Source organism: Microcaecilia unicolor, chromosome 13 (genome assembly GCF_901765095.1).
Source record: "Microcaecilia unicolor chromosome 13, aMicUni1.1, whole genome shotgun sequence".
Classification (NCBI taxonomy): domain Eukaryota; kingdom Metazoa; phylum Chordata; class Amphibia; order Gymnophiona; family Siphonopidae; genus Microcaecilia; species Microcaecilia unicolor.
The window spans coordinates 16,609,941-16,624,812 of NC_044043.1; the positions used below are offsets into that span (position 1 = coordinate 16,609,941).

General features: G+C 46.5%; 1 protein-coding gene across 6 annotated transcripts in view; it reads right to left on the reverse strand.

Annotated features, from left to right (window-relative positions):
- The window catches only part of SPDL1 (spindle apparatus coiled-coil protein 1), a 347,822-nt gene that overhangs the window by 250,600 nt on the left and 82,350 nt on the right, over positions 1–14,872 (reverse strand). The gene's annotated exons all lie outside the window — the stretch shown is intronic.

Here is a 14,872-nt window from a genome sequence, read left to right on the forward strand (position 1 = left end):
CGGCCTCCAGAACTGAACACAATACTCCAGGTGGGGCCTCACCAACGACTTATAAAAACATTGGCCCCAATATTCAATATTCAAAAAAGCTGAACTCTTAAATTTATGCTTCTGAGTTAGCCTCCTAAATTTGTGCCCTATTTTCAGTCAAACATATGAGCCCAAGTTTTCAGTTGAAAATTCATCTTAACTTCGGCAGTTAAAAGTTATGCTTATAAATTTAGGCCTGCCATTCATTTGCCTACAATTATGAGTCTAATTTATGAGCCTAGTGCTGAATTCAATAAAGTGCTGAAAATCAATGCTAAGCTCCTAACTTCTTTTCCCTGCCCTAAATCCACTCCTGTTACCTTACCACCAACCCACTTTTTATGCTCCTAAATTTAGGAGTTTAGTGAAATTTTGAGTAAAAAGTTATGCCCTCAGCCCTAGTAAATTTTTAAAGAGGCCAATTTATGAGCATAACTCTCAAAGTTAACAGCATAAATCCTTTGAATATCGGTCCCATTAGGTAAAGAAACAGGAAGACTCACATACATGACCTGAAAGAACATGGTCAGCATTTTAAATTTTACCCTTTAACTAATAAGGAGCCAGTGGCACAGAATACAAAGAAGGGATTAGCAGTATAGAATGTTTTGTACTTTTTTGGGATCTTACCAGGTATTTGTGACTTGGACTGACCACTGCCGGAAACAGGATGCTGGGCCCGATGGGCCCCCGGTCTTTCCCAGTATGGCAATACTTATGTATCTATGGGATACATGATCAGTAATCCTGGCTCATTGAAGGAGCTTAACAGTGGTATTCTGTTTGCCTCAGGTACAAACTTAGATTGTGAGCCCTCCTGGGTCAGAGAAATATCCAGAGTACCTGAATGTAACTCACCTTGAGCTACTACTGAAAAAGGTGTGAGCAAAATCTAAATAAATAAATAAAAATAAAAATAACTAACGACCTCACCAGCTTGTAAAAGGGTGGAGATTTCCTCTACAAGTACCTGCTTGTGCTGAGAGCTGAAGACACTCTCAGTGGGCAATTTTGGTGGTTTCTGATGCCAATGAAGTACATAACCAAGGTGGACTATCTGAAGAACCCACCGGTCAGTGGTTATAAGGGGCCACCTAGGTAAACGTTCAGTCTCCCTCCTACCTGCAGGCCATCCAGGACGGTTACTTCAATGGCAGCTATGTTCTCTTAGAGCCAGTCTTAGAGCTCACACCTTGCTTTGACTGGGGAGCCAGCAGGGTCTTCTGCTGGGGCAGATGTCAGGCAGGAAGGTGGCAGAAACCTACCCTTTTGAAAATAATAGGTTTGCCGCCTAGGCCCAAAACCTCCTAGTGCAGGAAGACAAAGCTGGAAGTGGCCAAGAGAGGGATTAAACGGTGCCAATATGTTTCTTGATAAGGTCTGCAACCTTCTCCACCTTATCCACAAAAAGATCATCCCCTCAGCACAGTACATCCACTAACCTTTCCTGAACTGCTGGTTCCAGGTTAGAGATGTGCAGCCATGAGAGTCTACACCTGTAGCGGAGAGTCTGGATGCAATATCAAATGTGTCATAAGTGCCCCTGGTCAGATATGTCCTGCACTCTAGCTGTTTTCTGGTCAACCGGCAAAGTTCTGTGGCCTGCTCCTGAGGGAGTGAGTTCACGAGACTGAGCCATACCAAAGACTTCACGTATAGGCTCTTATAGAGCTGGTAGGGATGAATGCAAGTAATAAGCATTGAGGCCCATAAACCTTCCTCCCAAACAAGTCTGAATCTCTTTACCTAGGGGAGCCGAAGCACGAGTCCTAGAAATTCTGGCTCGATCGAGAGTGGATTCGACCAACAGAAAATGGTGAGGCAATTGCGCCCTTTCAAATCCAGGAGCCTTCTGGATACAATACTGAGTATCCATCTTCTTCGGTAAAACCTGCACTGAGAGGAGAAATTCCCAATTCTTCATCAGCATATTTTTAAGGATTGGATGTAATAGAAATGTGACCCTCATCCTTAGGGGGAGATTATTCATAGTCCAGGATAGATAACATCTTTCCTCTAGGCTCTGTCTCCAACTTAAATGACATGACTGAAGTCATCTCCTTCACAAAACTTGTGGAGAGGCTCTCAGGTGGAGATTTACGTCTCTCTTGAGGTGTGGAGGGGTCAGAAGGGACTCCATATGACTCCTCCTCCGAGAAGTAATGTGGATCTTCATCAGGCTCCCATGAGCAGTCCAACTCCTTGCAATAGTCCAGATGGGCAGAGTGAGTCTGCCTGCCCCAGCTCAGTGGAACCATGTCCATGCTCTGGAGAGCACTGAGGTACAACCTTACTCTCAGACTCCGGGGAAGCTTTCTCCCCTGATGTAGAGAGCATGGGTCAACATCGACATCTGTCAGAGTGCTAGCATCGAAGACTGCTCCACAGACAGACTAGGGACCTCAGGAAGGAGTTGAGGCTGAGCTGGAGCAAGTGCCCTCGATGCCTGAGCAGCATGCAGCTGAAACATCTTCGCCTACTCCTCCCTAAGCATGGCCCAGTACCACTCATCGAGGTCGGGCATTGGTAAAGGCTGGGAAACTAGTTTGGAGACAGCCTGAGAATCAGCTGGTGTTGAACTGGAAACCTGGTTGCTCCTCCACCAAAAGAGGTGGAGCTATCCTCTCAATGCCGACACTTCTTGGGTACCGGTGATGCTGATGTCCCAGTGTTGTGCTTCGAACGGGACCAAATGCTTATGCTTCTTTGGCTTTCCTCACTCAGCACTGTGGTCCCTCGGTGCCAGCAAGGACAACATCAAACCCATACACATCCTCAATGTCGGGTCCGATACTGACCAGTCCTGGAGCCTACTGTCAGTGCTCAATGTTGAGGGAGATGAAAACCTTCTCAATGCCAGTGCACCCCTAGTGGTGGATGAAGCCAAAGCAGCCATCGAGGTTGATGCTTCTGGTGTCGATGGATCAGCCTTTGAGGAGCCAAAAGGTTTCTCCTGCTGGACCTGCTGTACCATCTGTGTCCTCAACTGCTTATGGTTAGACCCAAGGCACACCCGACGCATCAAGGCTGCGGGTCTGCTACAGGGATCAGATTTCTACGGTCTGTGCCCTGAGAAAGGCAAGGACAAATCAAACTCGAGTATAAATATAAAGTATCAGATACCATGAAAAATGAGTTTACCTTGTAAGGCAATCTGGATGGATAGTACAGGTCTTAACTTCTGCCGTCATTTACTATGTTAACTGCATTGGGTGTAGCTTTTGAAGTCACTGGGGTCTTCTTGGATATCGAGAAAAGAATAATGGCTAAATTAAATTCCTCAATCTTCAGTTGCGGATCAAATCGGTGAAGAGGAGTATAGAGGGCTGCTATGTATTAGTAGAAGTGGAGAAGGGAAATAACACTTATATTTTTTGTAATATATATGCCCCGAATGTGTTTGACTCTAAATTTTATAAAACCTTGGTCAACTTGCTGGGCTCCTATTCACATGGAAGCATTGTTCTGGGGGGAGATTTTAACTTGGTATATGGCCCTCTGGTGGACAAAAGCGGCTCTTCCGCGTTGCAGAGGGCCCACTATTCGCGAGGCCTGCCCTTCCTCTGTTAGATTTACTGGACATATGGCGGGTTTTACACCCTACACAAAGGGACTACACCCATATTTCTCGGGCGCATTCAACACAATCGCGAATAGATTATTTTTTGGTCTCACGGGGTTTGTTTTCCCAAATATCAGCAGCGGAGATAGGTCCATGTGAGATCTCCGACCATGCAATCATCTGGGTGGAACTGCAAATAGGGGAACCCGGGGGACGAAGGGGGAATTGGCGATTTTCTAGTGAATTAAGTCGGGACCCACAGTTTAAAATATATCTAGAAGATAAATGGAGGGAATTTGAGGAGCACAATAATGGTCATAAACAGCAAGCAGGCTTGTATTGGGAAACAGCTAAAGTAGTAATGAGGGCGGAGATTATAACCTATAGAGCTAGAGCTAAGAAAATGAGGGATAAAGAAATGTTGCGTCTAGAAAAGGAAATTAGAGCCAGAAGGATGGAGTTTGGACTAACGGCTACAGAAGAAAAGAAAAGGGCACTATTCACTTCCCAAAGAGAGCTGAATGAGTTACTTCATCAGAGGGCAAAAAAGTCGCAAGAGTACTACAAGCACCAGCTTTATCGGTATGGGAACAAGGCGGGGACACTATTGAGCAGGTTAGTAGGAGGGAGGGGTGGTCCCTCTCAGATTCTGCAAATAAAGGATGGGGGGGGCAATTAATGAGGGGAGAGAGAGAGATTTTAGAGCGCTTTCGGGAATATTATAAGGCATTGTACGAGACCCCAACAGATGTCATTCAGGATAGTGACATGTACTTGGCAAACCAGGCGTTGCCGAGAATCTCGGAAGCGCAAAAGAAGCGTTGAATGGGCCCATAGTGGAGGGGGAGCTAATGTTAGCATTGCAACAGAGCCCAGCTCATAAAGCACCGGGGCCAGATGGTTATAGTATTGCTTTCTACAAATTGTTACAGGAGCAGGTGACTCCTCCTTTGCTCAACCTTTTTAACACCATGGTAAATTCAGGATCAATACCAGACTCCCTTAATATTGCTATGGTCATAGTGTTATTAAAGCCAGGTAAGGAGCGGACAGAAGTGGGGTCCTACAGGCCCATATGTTTGTTAAACAATGATATTAAGCTTTATGCCAAGATACTGGCAAATCGGTTAGCCAGGGTACTCCCGAATCTAGTAGCGACTCCACAGGCAGGGTTTGTGAAGGGGAGGTTGGTGGTGAGTAATATTAGAACCTTGCTCGCCTCCCTGGAGATAGTGGAGGCACAGAAAAGGCCTTCTCTGCTGGTCAGTTTTGACGCAGAGAAGGCCTTTGATCGAGTAGTATGGGACTTTATGTTTGCGGTTATGGCTAAGGTGGGGATAGAAGGGGCCTTCAGGGATGCGGTGGGAGTGCTTTATTCGAACCCGCAGGCATATGTTTGGCTGAATGGGGAGCAATCAGCACTGTTTCCGATCAGACGAGGCACACGACAGGGTTGTCCCCTATCTCCATCACTGTTTGTCCTTGCCCTAGACCCACTGATTAGAGAAATAATTACCCACCCCGAAGTGAAGGGAGTAGATTGGGGGACGAGCACATTCAAAGTTTCTGCGTTTGCGGATGATATCTTAGTGCATATTACACAGCCTAAAAGATCGTTAGAGGCACTGTTGCAGCTTTTCCAGGAATATGGAGACTTTGCAGGTTTTAAAATAAATTACACTAAATCTCAGGCGCTAACGGGAAGTGCTGAGGTACGTGGGATGTGGAGGGGTGCGTTCCCATTAAAGTGGGCCTCTGAGTCGCTTCATTATTTGGGAGTGCGAATATCTATGCAGACCTCTGCACTACATTGTCTCAATATCACTAGTTTGCTGGAGGCTATGAAGGGAAGATTGGGACGGGGGAAGGCACTTCCTTTGACAATGCATGGGAGGATACAATTATTTCGGATGGTGGAGTTTCCCCGGTGGCTCTATACCTTTCAAGTACTCCCTTTGAGGTTAAAGGGTAAAGACCTACGGCAGATTTATGCATGTGTGCGAAGATTTGTATGGAGAGATGCAAAACCTAAACTCCCACTGCATATACTGATGGGTTTGTGGGTTACAGGGGGGATGGGGTTGCCAGACTTTCGTCGTTATAACCAAGCCTGTTTGTTGAGACACTTGGGAGATTGGTTATTGGATAGAGAAGATTAAACGCACAGGGGGATGGAACAGGAATACTTCAAACCATACCTTTTATACTATTTGATACAGTGCCCACGGGGAGCAGTCCCGGCTTGCAAGGGAAGTAGTGTATTGCTTGAGCCACTTAAGGGTATTTGGAGGGACTTAGTTCGACACTGGGGAATAGCAGCAGACACCACAGACCTGCTACCACTACAGGGTAATCCTCAATTCACACCAGGATCTGAATCAAAAGTATTCAAGAGGTGGGCAGAGCTGGGGATCACACGGTTAGAGCATGTTCTTAGTTCTCGGGGACAACTGCTGAGTTTGGGGGCTCTGGGGGTGGGTATAAACACTAGCCACACCTTTGCATATGGTCAGTTGGTTCACTATGTCCGCTCTTTAGATCAGAGTAAACTGGGAGCTGGGCATGGACGGAGGATCAGGGAATTCTTTGGATCAATTCCGGGAAAGAGGCTGTCGGTTTCAGGCCTGCAGAAGGCCCTTTGGGAGATAGGGGGGGGGGAAAGATGTGGGGCATATTTGCCAGAGGTGGAATCATGATTTACAACAGCCCAAACAGCAAATTGATCTTAGGAAACTGGCGGCCCGCATACCCTCCCTAACAGGAAACGCCACATTACGGGAATATCAATACAGAATTTTATATAGGGCGTACATGTCTAAGCCCCAGGTGTTTAAAATTGGAGGTGTCCCAGACCCGCTGTGTTCTAAGTGTAGGCAGGGGGAGGGGACGTTGTTCCACTCCCTTTGGGAATGCTATAAGATTAAATCCTTCTGGAAGCAAATAGCTCACTATTTGGAACAGGTGGTAAAACATAAGATACAGTTTTCTCCCCTGGCGATACTGCTAGACAATTATGAAAGCCTGAAATTGACACACAAGGGGGCCCAGCAGTTTGTCCGAAAGGCCAGTGTAATTGCGAAGAAGCATATTCTGAATAATTGGATGCAGGCTGAACCACCAGACTACTGGCATTGGAGAAACAAGTTGTATGAGTTGCTGCTGCAGGAGCGTAGGGTGGTGGGGTCCTCCCCAAAGAGAAGAAAAAAATTCTTGGAGATATGGGACGGTTATATCCAATCGCTATCACCGAGGGCACGCAGTTTTGTGTTAAATAGATTATGAAGGATGTCAAGAAATATATATACATATATTAAAAAGATTTTTTTGTTTTTTTTTACTTTTCTTTTCTTGGGGGGGGGGGGGGTGGCGGATTTTGGGGGGGAGGGGAGGAAAAAGAGGTACTGTTTTGTATAAAACTTTGCTGAAATGATAAGGTGCATTGTTATATCAAAAATTGTTCCAAGTTCTACCTGGTTGTTTTGAACCAAAATGTTGTACCTGTTTAATTAATAAAGAAGATTTAAACTAAATTCCTCAATCTTCAGCGTCAAAAGGGGCAAAGATCAAGTTGAGATCAGTGCTCAGGTCTAAAAGGTGCCTAAATAGCTGCGCGAAAAAGAAAGAAATCAAGAAAAGCCAAAAAAACTAATAAAATAAAGGGGAAGGTACTGAAAACAACAACTATAAAGGAAAAAGATAAATGAAGGGAAAACCTGCATGAGAATGCACCTAAAAAGTATCTATTGAAAATCGCTGAAGAAAGACCACGAAGACGTGATCTCTCAGCTCATGAAAAAAAAAAAACAGACTTCAGGCAGGGAGGCACTCACACATACATGCTGGGACTCTGTTAGAATTTTCTATTTGCTGTATACACTAGGCAGCATCTGCACTGGGCTCAATTCAATGACATCACCCAGATACTAATGACTTGCTTGTCCTCAGAGAACTCCCCTATTGATAAGATTACATTGGCTCCCTGTTGAAGAAAGATTACATTTTAAAATTTGCGTTTTTGCTTATAAGTTTTTACATGGAGAATTACCTTCATATATATTGCAGAGCATTTCCAACTGCTGTCAGGTTTATTCTCAAGGAATATGGGAGAGATGCTGGGATTTCCATCACCGAAATCCGTAAAATCTCATTAACTATTAGGCAACTCATTACCCTACCAAGCAGCACTAATCTGGAATGCTCTTCCTTTATAAAGGGGAACTACAGATTATCTTTGCTTCAGAAAAATATTGAAAATGTTTTTGTTCAAAAAATATGTTTTAGGCTTGTAATGATCTTAGGGTATCTGATGCAATTTTGGTCGGCACCTTCTGACTGTCATTGTGCTGATTTTATAATTTTTATTTCAATGTAATTCCTAGTTAGTCTAGTTGCTCTTATTGTTAGTCGCTTTTGGCTTGGCAAACACAGGAAGTCAAGCAGTGGGTAGAATTAGAAAAAGAAGAGAATAATGTACCTATGATGCATCTTCCTTGGGTTGGATGCTGGGAAGGGGAGTAGGAGGTCCATATAGGAATCTCACTGTGAGAAAGTGGAAACAGGTAAGTGTGTGTGTGGGGGGTGGGGCCTAATCCTGAAATATATAGGATACCTGACACCCAAGCACTACCCAGCACTAAGAAAATAGCGGTTCAACCTGACAAATTATATCATTCACAAACGCTGGATCCGTAGGCGGTTAGGGATTGTAGACAGAGGCTCACAATCAGGCAAGGCAGCACGCAAGAACTCAAGATGGTCAACAGGTAAGCTCTTCCCAGCCGAGCAAGAGCATGCAGGTGATGCCAGAGATTAACGAGTCTTCATCATGTGGCCAGCTCGGAGCTAGCTGATATCTTGAGGTCACATGAGAGCTGCTAACAGCTTCAGGGAAGGGGGTCTTATACACTTTCCTCTAGTGTTGGTGCCATGCTGACTAGCACAACAAAGTCTGGTGGTTTCCAGTGTTATGGCTTTAGGGGCTCAAGAACCCAGCTCTTGACGCTGTAGACGTTTTCTTCTTGTCCATGAAGTTCCCCAACATAATAAACAAAGGTTGTGAAACAGTTATTGTGCCTCTTTTAGCTTTGATGAGTCAGCAATGGACTTGATGAGTCAGCAATAGACTTGAGGCCTATTACAGGACCAAGCCTCTGCATGAGAGTTGACATGGCTTAAGTCTGTGAAAAGTCAAGTTCGTAGTATGGAACAGTGCTTCACTGTAGTGCTTCATGCAGGGCCTGTTTTGTCCCTACATAGGAAACATTCGTGGTATACACCCCTCCAGTATAATCTGCAGGTTTGTCCATGGAAGGACCACACTTTATCTTGTGGGTGGTAGGAGACAGGTTTAGTATGTGTGGGTTAGTCGGAGGGTGATGCAAAGCTTTGGAGACTTACAGGAAAAATATTGGTTATTATCAAGGGATATTTTCCCCTATCTACAGGTTAAACATTACATATGTAGTTCACAGTTGTTGCCTGCTTTGACCTTGGAAAGAGTGTATTTGAATGGTTATTTGGGTCTACGGTGCAAGGAGCTATATCTCAGATATATCAGTGTATACATGGAAGCAGAGGTAAGAAATTTAAATATATGTAGGAATAGGATTATGACTTAGGGAGGCCCCTGAGGGCGGAAGACTGGAAAGAAATATGGAAATGCATGAAAAAGTTGGGAATGTATGTCATAGCTAAAAATGAATATAAAAATAATTACTCTGCTGGTATTATACCCCAGTCAAATATTGAAAATGTATGGTTTGGGGACGGGCCGATGTTTGAAGGGTTGTGGTGAACAATGGACCTATAGTCATATATGGTTGCGCTGTGCTGTCATACAACCATACTGGCAACAAGTCTTTCAAATGTTCTCCCAATTATTCAACCAGTAGATAGTCCCAACAATGGAAATCATATTGTTGAACACGCCTATAATGGAACTAAACGACGGAGAGGACGCTTTGTGTCAACTGGGAGTGATGGTGGTTAGGTGGCGTTGGCCACATAATGGAAACAAATCATGGAGAAATCAGAGAACTGGTATGCTATGTATAGACTGATTGCCATTCAACATTATGAATTGGAACTTTTTGAAAGGAGAAGGAACTGTTGTTCATGATGGAGTTGGGCCTAAGACTTTATAGTGCGAGGGGAAGGGGGCAGTTGGGAGGTGTGATGGAGATTTGTTGATTATACTGGATGAGTAATGGGTTGGCACATTGATTAAAACAACCTACATTTACCAATTGTACTGTTTTGTGCTTTATCTGTTGAAAATTCTAATACATTTGCAAGCAAATAGACAAAAGGTTTTGCTAGAGAGTTCTGGCACGCGAATTGTGTGCACCATGCATGCGCGGATGACTTCCCGCCCGCTGCGCGAACGTGTTACCTCACTTTAATCAAAAAGCATAAAAATAAGCAAAGAAACAACAACAACTACAAAGGGGAGGAGGGTGGGTTTCTGAGAACAATCAGCCTGCTGTCCTTAGAGAATACCTGCTACAGGTATGTATCTTCACTTTCTCCTAGGACAAGCAGGCTACTTGTTCTCACATGTGGGGTATCCCTAGCAACGTGGCTCACTCAAAACAATGAACACTGAACAACTGGGCCTCGCAACAATGAGGACATAACATAGACTGACCTGAAACCATAAACAACTAACTGAGAGTGCAGCCTGGAACAGAACAAAAATGGTTCTAGGGGGGGTGGAGTTGGATTCTAAACCACAAACAGATTCTGCAGCACTGACTGCCCAAACTGACTGTCGCGTCAGGTATCTTGCTGAAGCAGTAGTGAGATGTGAATGTGTGGACTGACGACCACATTGCAGCCTTGAAAATCTCCTCAATGGAGGCTGACTTTAGTTAAGCCATTGATGCAGCCATGGCTCTAACATTATAAGCCATGACATGGCCCTCTAAAGACAGGCCAGCTTGGGCATAAGTGAAGGAAATGCAATCTGCTAGCCAATTTGAGATTGTGCGCTTTCCAATGGCAACTTCCCTCCTGTTGGAATTGAAAGAAACAAACAACTGGGCGGACTGTCTGAAGGGCTTTATCTGCTCCACGTAAAAGGCCAATGCTCTCTTGCAGTCCAAGGTATGCAAACTGCTTTCGCCAGGGCGGGTATGAGGACGGGGAAAGAATGTTGGCAATACAACTGACTGGTTCAAATGGAACTCCAACACCACCCTTGGCAGGAACTTAGGGTGCGTGCGGAGGACTACTCTGTTGTGATGAAACTTGAAATAAGGTGCATGGACCACCAGGGCCTGAAGCTCACTGACCCTACGAATTGAAGTAACAGCCACCAAGAAAATGACCTTCCAGGTCAAATACTTCAGATGGCAGGAATTCAGTGGCTCAAAAGGAGCTTTCATCAGCTGGGTGAGAACGACGTTGAGATCCCATGACACTGGTGGAGGTTTGACAGGGGGCTTTGACAAAAGCAAACCTCTCATGAAGCGAACAACTAAAGGCTGTCCAGAGATAGGCTTACCCTCTACATGGCGTTGATAGGCACTAATTGCACCAAGGTGAACTCTTATGGAGTTCATTTTGAGACCAGACTCTGATAAGTGTAGAAGGTATTCAAGCAGGGTCTGTGTAGGACAAGAAAGAGGATCTAGGGCCTTGCTGTCACACCAGACGGCAAACCTCCTCCATTTGAAAGAGTAACACCTCTTTATGGAATCTTTCCTGGAAGCAAGCAAGACTCGGGAGACACCCTCTGAAAGACCCAAGGAGGCAAATTCTAAGCTCTCAACATCCAGGCCGTGAGAGCCAGAGACTGGAGGTTGGGATGCAGAAGCGGCCCCTCGTTCTGAGTGATGAGGGTTGGAAAACAGTCCAATCTCCACGGTTCTTCGGAGGACAACTCCAGAAGACGAGGAAATCAAATCTGGCGCGGCCAGAAGGGAGCAATCAGAATCATGGTTCAGCGGTCTTGCCTGACTTTCAGTAAAGTCTTCCCTATAAGAGGTATGGGAGGATACACATACAGAAGACCTGTTCCCCAATATAGGAGAAAGGCATCAGACGCTAGTCTGTAGTGAGCCTGAAGCCTGGAACAGAACTGAGGGACCTTGTGATTGATCTGAGTGGCAAAAAGATCCACTGAGGGGGAGCCCCACGCTCGGAAGATCTTGCGGACAACATCCATGTTCAGTGACCACTCGTGAGGTTGCATTATCCTGCTCAACCTGTCGGCCAGCCTATCTACATGAGCTCCCCACCCCAGGAGGGATGCATCCATCGTCAGCACTTTCTGTGGCTGAGGAATTTGGAATGGACGTCCCAAGGTCAAATTGGATCGAATCGTCCACCACTGCAGCGAATTCCGAAATTCGGTGGACAGTTGGATTACATCCTCTAGACTCCCCGCAGCTTGGTACCACTGGGAGGCTAGGGTCCATTAAGCTGATCTCATGTGTAGGCGTGTCATGGGAGTCACATGAACTGTGGAGGCCATATGCCCCAGGAGACTCAACATCTGCTGTAACATGATGTCAGTTCAATTATCAGAATTAAATATGCAGCAGAATTATTGAAATGGGTAGCATAGTGTTGATTATGCTGAATCAGATACAAAAATACAGCTTTAAAAATATATTTGATACTGCAACAGAAACTGGCTCTGATAGCAGGGCTAGGCAATTACAAACACTTAACAGAGACAAAAGGTAGCTTTCTTCTCCTCCCATCTGAAACAAAGCATGACTAGGTGGATACCTGAAGGCTCATCAGGACATCTCCGAAAACAAAAGACCCAAGAGACAGAAAGTCTGGAGAACCCATTGAAGACAAAGACTTCAGAGGAAAAGCATAAACAAGGCATTTGCTTGTTGCCTCAGATATGTATATCTGCCCCCTTCCATCAGCTATCAGGGAGGACATGTGCAGTAAGCAAAGACTTGTAATGTTATCATATGAACAGACTGAACTTCCCTCGAACTAGAAATTTGTTCAGGCCCCTTAGATCTAGGATAGGACGCATCCCCCCCACCCCCCCCCCCCCCCCCCCCGTTTCTTTTGCACAAAGAAGTACCTGGAATAGAATCCCACCCCTTCTTCCCCTGGTGGAATGGGTTCGACCACACTGACCTTTAGAAGGGCGGAGAGTTCCTCTGAAAGTACCTACTTGTGCTGGGAACTGTAAGATTGAGCTCCCGGTGGGCAACTTGGAGGATTGGATTCCAGACTGAGAGTGTATCCTAACCGGACTATTTGAAGAACCCACCAGTCGGAGGTTATGAGAGGGCACCTTTGGTGAAAAAAAACAACAACCTCCCCCCTACCGGCAAGTCGTCCGGTATGGACACTTTTACTGAGGCTATGCTGAACTGGAGCCAGTCAAAAGCCCGTCCCTTGCTTTTGTTGGGAGCAGAATGGGCCTTAGTTGCACGCTGTTGACGGAAACGAACGCATTGGGTTGAGCCTGTACAGGCTGCCAAGAAGGAGTATACCTACGCCTAGAATAGGTATAGGGGGCACTCCTCCTCCCACCAAAAAACCTCCTAGATGAGGAGGCAGTAGCAGAAGTCGCCCGGTGGGAGAGAGAACCCACAGCATTATTATGCCTCTTGATTTGATCAACAAGATCCTCTACTTTTTCTCCAAGAAGACTGTCCCCCCAGCAAGGAACATCCGCCATCCGCTGCTGGACAGAATGATCCAGGTCAGAGACATGCAGCCATGAGAGTCTGTGCATCAGTATACCTTGAGCAGCGATCCTGTATGTCACATCAAAAGTGTCAAAAGTACCCCTGGCCAGAAACTTGCGACACGCCTTCTGCTGCCTGACCAGCTCCGTAGGGAGTGCATCAACCAAGCTAGCAGCTGGCATATCGAGTCCCGCAAGTGTACGCGTGTGAAGAGCTGGTATGATTGGATCTTGGCAGTGAGCATAGCAGCCTGATACGTCTTCCTCCCAAAAGAATCAAGAGTCCTAGCTTCTCTGCCTGGGGGCGCCGAAGCATAGTCTCTACTACTCCTGGCTCTCTTGAGGGCGGAGTCACCACCATGGAATTGTGGGGTAACTGAGACCTCATCAACCCAGGTTCACCGTGGATCCGATACTGGGATTCAGCTTTTTTTTTGGACTACGGGGCCAGGACAGAGGGGATGACCAGTTACGCATAAGGACTTTCTTTAATACCTTATGCAGAGGAACTGTCACAGCCTCTTTAGGTGGAGAAGAATAATCCAAGACCTTGAGCATCTCAGTCCTAGGCTCATCCTCAACCTCCACAGGAAAGGGAATAGTCGTAGCCATTTCCAGGACAAAAGAGGGAAAAGGACAGACTCTCCAGTGGAGTCAGTCTCCTTTCTAGCGCAGGGGAAGGATCAGAGGGAATCCCAAAGGACTCATCAGAAGAGAAGTACCTGGGATCCTCATCTGACTCCCACGAACGCTTCTGCTCAGTGTTGGCTAAAACTTGAGTTAAGGTGCTTCGACACTGGACCTGTCTCGACGCCGAGGAACAATGTCCTCTATGGTGATGTCGAGAGGTCGATGCCCTGTCCGACTGCAGTGAAGTTCCCTCCACCGACATCGAAGGGGAGTCGACCTGGGTGGCAGCCGATGCCGAAAGCGGCACCGCAGTTGGAGATCTCACCACAGGAGAGGGGCCTGAGACCGCTGCAGCAGATGGTACAGAAGGCGCAAGCATCCCCCGACACCGAAGCTGACAGAGGTAGCAGTCCCTCCAGAAGTACTGGAAACAAGGCCCGGATGCGCTCGTCAAGAGCCCACCATCGGAGAAGGCTGCGGGGTCGGTGGAACAGGCAGTGTCAGAATCCGTGGAGGCTTGGGAGCAAGTACCAGGGTGCTAGGAGATCAACGAATCGGCACCTCCTATATTGAGGGGGAGCGATCATCTCGGCGCAAACGCTTCTCAAGTGCCGACTTTCTCAACGGCCCGGAGCTCCCGGTATTGTGTGTCGAAGGAGAACGATGACGGTGCTTCTTCGCCTTCACTCGACGCCCGTCATCGAGACACCTCAGTACCGATGAGGAAGACATGGAATCCTCACGCCTCCTCGGGGCCAGGTCCGACGGTCGGTCCCGGGGGGGCCTGCATAACAGGAGGCCTCGAGACAGGTGGAGACCCACTCGACACCTCACTGCTCCCAGCGCGAACTGGTCTCTGAGCAGCCATTACAGTTGCTCCTGACATCAATGCTCCTGCCGATGTCGATGCCACCGACCTCTTTAGCAATGTCGACGTCGAAGGACTGGACAAAGCCCCAAAAAGCTTTTCTCATTGGGTTTCT